Below are 6,219 nucleotides of genomic sequence, written 5' to 3'. Positions count from 1 at the left end.
AGTTCCGGTTCAGGCGGACTCACACTTAAATCAAATCAAATCAAATGTATTTGTAAGGCCCGACAACACATGTTAATGTCCCCATGGGCGGGACACGTCTTCTTTAAACAAGTCAAGAAGAAACATAACGATAAATCGAGAGCAAAACAAGAACACCATAAAGTCCAAAACATTTTAAATAAATGAATGCAACACATACCCCACGCGAAGGTACGAACAAACTCACTAAAACCTAGCAATAGGAAAAAATGCACCACAGGCAATGTGGAAGAGAGAAACCTTACATCACTTACGTTTAGTCATCTGAATGCTTTTATCCAAAGCGACTTACAAGTTCTGTACAACAAGTCAGCAGGAAGGGAAGGGTACAACTCTGGCAGCTAAGGGTCAGTGATATTTGTTGTGTCCTCACATTACAGGTTGAAGCTGTACTTCCCAAGAGTCTCCACTATGGGGCGTAGTTGATACAATGCCATGTTATGCATACAGAAGGAAGTGCAGAAGAAGAGTACACGATGCTAGATGATGATAGAACATGCTGTACCATGCTCGTACCTTGCTATGCTTAACTAAAAGGCTAAAGAGTAATCCTGCTTCCTGAGTCTTATTACTACACCTCTACCTACATACAGAATACTACGTACGTACAACATAACAATATTGTTCATCAAACAGTGTTGAACCTGAGTGCTGCACTCTGACCTTCTATGCGAGGTTTGATGCCGGTAATAACAACACCAGCCCACAAGCCACGGCAATGGGGGGGGGGGGGGGGGTCTGCTGCTGATGGAGACTCAGTGTTCAGGGTAACAGAGCATGAGGTGAGGCGGACCTTTAAAAAAGTGAATATCAGGAAGGCAGCAGGACCGGACGGCATCCCCGGCCGCGTCCTAAAAGTCTGTGCCGACCAACTGGCCCCGGTATTCACTGACATATTTAACCTGTCCTTAGAACAGGCTGTCATCCCCACCTGCCTGAAGAAGTCCACTATTATCCCTGTACCCAAAAAATCCAAGCCTGCTTGCCTCAACGACTACCGCCCTGTAGCTCTCACCTCTATAGCCATGAAGTGCTTTGAGAAGCTAGTAAAGGGCTACATCTGCTCCTCCCTCCCCATCAACATGGACCCCCTGCAATTTGCATACCGCCCCAACAGGTCCACGGAGGACGCCATAGCCCATGTGCTGCACACAGCAGCATCACACCTGGACAAGAGGAAGGGGAACTATGTGAGAATGCTATTCATCGACTACAGCTCGGCATTCAATACCATAGTCCCCTCCAAACTCATAGCCAAGCTCAGGGACCTGGGCTTGAACTATGACCTCTGCCAGTGGGTCTTGGACTTCCTGACGGGCAGACCCCAGGTGGTGAGAGCAGGCAACTGCACCTCCTCATCCATCACCCTCAACATAGGGGCCCCCCAGGGCTGTGTTCTGAGTCCCCTCCTCTACTCCCTGTACACACACGACTGTGTGGCTCAGCGGAGTAGCAACACAATCATCAAATTTGGTGACGACACAGTGGTGGTGGGCCTGATCTCTGCCAACGACGAGAGGGCCTACCTGGAAGATCCTGGCGGGATGGTGCCAGGAAAACAGCCTCTCCCTGAACGTCAGCAAAACAAAGGAGATGATTGTGGACTTCAGGAGGTCGGGGGTCAAGGACTACAGCCCCCTCAGCATCGACAGGGCACCGGTTGAGAGAGTGAACAGCTTTAAGTACCTCGGAGCCTACATATCCGAGGACTTGACATGGACCACACACATTGACAGTGTTGTGAAGAAGGCACGACAACGCCTCTACTTCCTCAGGCGCCTAAGGAAGTTCCAAGTCAGTCAGAAGATCCTTAAGAACTTCTACTCATGCACAATAGAGAGCATCCTGACTGGCAACATCACCTCCTGGTTTGGGAATAGCACTGCACAAGACCGAAGCAGACTACAAAGAGTGACACGTTCAGCCGAACGCACAATTGGAGGGGGGCTCCCCACCCTCCAGAACATTTACAACAAGCGGTGCAGGGGCAAGGCTAAGAGAATCATTAAAGACTCCAGTCACCCGAACAACTGCCTCTTTGAACTGCTGCGGTCAGGCAAGCGATACCGGAGTCTCAAGGCGAGCACAGAAAGACTCAGAAGAAGCTTCTATCCCCAGGCCATCAGGCTGCTCAACGAACAATGAACACTACACAACAACCATCAAACGCACATAGCACACACATCCACACGCACACACTCACTTTAAACAAACACACTGTAGCACCCACTCCCCACACTTTATAGCACACACTCACTTTAAACAAACACACTGTAGTACCCACTCCCCACACTTTATATTTATTGATGAAGGATTGCACTACAACTCGTACACCTTACTGTAAATTGTACCTAAATTGTACCTCATCCCATTTCTGCTTTGCACTATATAGTATTGTACATTAGTACACTGCATAGTATTGTATATTATATGGTAACTCAGTTACGTCTATTCTGCATCGAACATTGTACATATGTCCATACTGAACACTGTGACCTCATTTTCTACTTCTAATTTACATGCTATACTATGTTATTTGATACTATCTTGTCTAGCACAGTCTCTGGAGCGTAACAGTAAGAAGCATTTTGTATGAAAGTATTCTGTACTTCTGTATGACAACTATTAAAGAAACTTGAGAAACTTGACTGCATAGTAGTAGAGACAGTATTAGCACGATAGGTACTTAGGTAGTAGTACAGGGATTTAAGCAATAATACACGAGAAGAACCAGTGGAATATCATGAATATTGCCACGGCTGTGATGCGCCCGCAGCCACGAGAGCGAAGCGTACAGTATAGGCATCACAGAGTGGCAATATTCATGATATCCCGCTGGTTCTAGTGTATTATTGATTTTATACAGCAAGTTGCACCGTCGGGAAAAATATAGGATGAATATGAATGAGGGCAGCGGTGGCCTAAAGGTTAGAGAAGCGGGTTTGTGACCGGAAGGTCGCCGGTTCGATTCCCTGGACCGGCAGGAAAAATCTGGCCTGGGAAAGTGAATGAATAACTCTCTCCCATACCCTTAACACCAACCGCTGAAGTGCCCTTGAGCAAGGCACTAAACCCCCAACTGCTCCAGTGGAGTTGCTCAGTGGCCAACGGTGTCAGACTGTGGTTGTACTGGGCAGCTCCCAGGTTTGAATGGAACTGTGTGAATGTGAAGCAGGGCGTATCTGAAAAAGAGCATCCGAGCTCAGCGAACCTACCCTGGGTAAATAAAGGTTAGTTTTTAAATGTAGGCTCGTCCTCTTTATATATCCACTAGTTTATGGTTAACGGGTACCTTAAATCAAAACCGTGAGTGTATCATGAATATACTAATGGTTTAGAACACTCTCAACCAATCACAATCTGTGATTGGACCTACCTGTTGTATAAAGTAACTTTGAGTTATGTCTCTGATGTCTTGGTATAGTGGGCAGGTTGTTAAGAAGTGTAGTTCGGTTTCCACCTCTTCTTGTGTGCAGTGGGTGCAGAGTCTGTCTTCTCTTGGGAACCAGGTCTGCCTATGGCGGCCTTTCTCGATGGCTAGGCTGTGCTCGCTGAGTCTGTACCTAGTCAAGGATCTTCTTAGTTTTGGGTCAGTCACAGTGCTCAGGTATTCTGCCACTGTGTACTCTCTGTTTAGGGCCAACTAGCATTTCAATTTGCTCTGGTTTTGGGTGATTCTTTCCAATGTGTCAGATCGTTTTATTTTTTGTTTTCTTATAATTTGGTTTAGTCCAGTGTGGTTTATGTCTGGTGGCTCTGCTTGTGTTTGTGAGCAGAGTCCCAGAACCATCTGGCAGAGTGGGCATCTCTCAAGGGTCTCTCTCTCTCTCTCTCTCTCCTCTCTCTCTCTCTCTCTCTCTCTCTCTCTCTCTCTCTCTCTCTCTCTCCTCTCTCTCTCTCTCTCTCTCTCTCTCTCTCTCTCCTCTCTCTCTCTCTCTCTCTCTATCTTCTCTCTCTCTCTCTCTCTCTCTCTCTCTCCCTCTTTCCCTCCAGTTTGAGACCGCAGAAAGTCCTTCAGAACAGATTCAGGTGACTTGATCTGTCCATCAGATTAGCACAACATTGAAATACGTCTTTGAGACAATACCCAATAACTATACATTATGGTACAACAAATGTACATTAAAATAAGTGTGTGTGTGTGGTGTGTGGGTAGTGGGGGGGGGGCAGAGAGCAGGCTTAGATCAAATAAAATCAATCATAATAAAAGTTACTCCTCCTCTTCTCCTCCTCCTCCTCCTGCTCCTGCTCCTCCTCCTGCTCCTCCTCCTCCCTCCTCCTCCTCCTCCTCCTCCTCCTCCTCCTCCTCCTCCTCCTCCTCCTCCACCAGGGGACACTGCAGGGAGCCACGGGGAGCAGTGTACTGGCTCATGTTAGGCAGGCCATGCATTATGCAGCAGCTTACGACACCGCGCTGGATCTCCATGTGCTCGGCTACAGTCCACCTGTCGCTGCTCTGGTCGTAGCACTCCACGTTGGAGATGGGGTTCCAGTCATTGTAGCCTCCGACCACGAAGAGCAGGTCGTCCAGCACCCCGATGCCAAAGCACCTGCGGGGGGTGAGCATGGTGGGCAGGGCATGCCAGGAGTCAGTCAAGGGGCTGTAGGCCTCCGCGCTATCGTTTCCATCGTCAGTCCCTCCCACCTGAGGACAGGACACATGAGAGGAATGTTTTAGTGTGTGGTTAAGGCAGGCAGACACGTTATTAATCCACTTAGGGAAATGAGGGCATCACAGCAGCATTGCAAGTCAAATGATACATATCTATTAGGGGTGTAACGGTACACAAAATCCACGGTTCGGTACGTACCTCGGTTTTGAAGTCACGGTTCGGTATTTTTCCGGTACAGTGGGGGGGGGGGGGGGGGGGGGGGGGGGGATACAAAAAAATTTAGCTTTTCATTTATCTATTTATTTAACTGTATTAAACAATATAAAACGAATTGGCCATAATTGACTGAGCAAACTAATGCTTACTGCTGTAACCTACTAATAACACTCAAGTAAATCTGAAGATTATTATATAGCAGACAGATGCCTTGGAGGATAAGTCGTGGACAACTGTAGCGTGTGCTTGTTTATACATAACCCCTTTCATGACTGTGATGCTTGAATACAGGGGCAGGGCTTGCATCACAGTCATGAAAGGGGCTAGTTTATAGAGCTGGTGGTATGACTTGCTGGCTGAAATACGGACGAGGGAATGAATGAATGAATGAAAACTTTATTAACAGATTGCAGAATGGGTACAATACAGTACGGCTCAATACACACAATTGTTAAGGGGATGCAGACCAGAGAAAGACGTTTGTCTTGTTTACATCAGGGTCCCCCATTTTCAATTCATAGTGCTAGTTAGCGGGGCTATATTACTTTTAACATGTGCTTAAACCCAGTGTTCTCGACAACGGAGTATGGTCGCAGATCTGCTGCTATAAAAACACATATGGCGCTTGTTATTGCGTTGGCCCGGTCTGAATTAATAGCGAGATGCTTCTTGAATGCAACGGGGAGCTGGGTTTGCACTAGCATATGTTTCTTCTGTGTACCAGTGATATTCACATTCGGGTGATGCCGTTTCAAATGCGTGATAAAGGTTGCAATAAAGTTGAACAATGACATGGCTCTGGCTTGTCAGTTAGTATTGACTCGCCATACTAAAGCTAATATGCTATGCTGAATTACAGCTCTCGTTCAGTGTAGCTGCGCGCTGCGTGGAATGAACAAACAACATCCGGTTAGTTGTGCACGTTATATTAGGGCCGGGGGGATTTAAGTTCCGCAAAAAAAGTTCCATACCGTTGCAATCGCTCGGTGCACAGCGCGTACTGTACCGGAGGACCACATTGAGGCGGTACAGTACGTATCCGCGTACCGTTACACCCCTAATATCTATACAAATATCTAGTATAAAGCATTTGTCTCCATGTGCACCTACCACATAGACTTGTCCTCTGTACGCAGCGACTCCCACTCCACTACGCCTGCTACTCATGGGGGCGATCAGAGTCCACTGGTCGGTGTCTGGGCTGTAGCACTCAGCTGTGAGCAGACTATCCCCCCCGTTGTCACCACCACAGATGTAAACCTGTAATAAGGAAGAATATTCTAATTTAGTTTATATATTCCATTTTATTTCATTCTACTTTAATTGTCTGTTAATGTTGATGCACCAAAGG

Source organism: Notolepis coatsorum, assembly GCF_963971535.1.
Source record: "Notolepis coatsorum genome assembly, chromosome: 14".
Lineage (NCBI taxonomy): Eukaryota > Metazoa > Chordata > Actinopteri > Aulopiformes > Paralepididae > Notolepis > Notolepis coatsorum.
The sequence above is the reverse complement of the archived record's forward strand: the minus strand, read 5'-3'. Positions refer to the sequence as shown.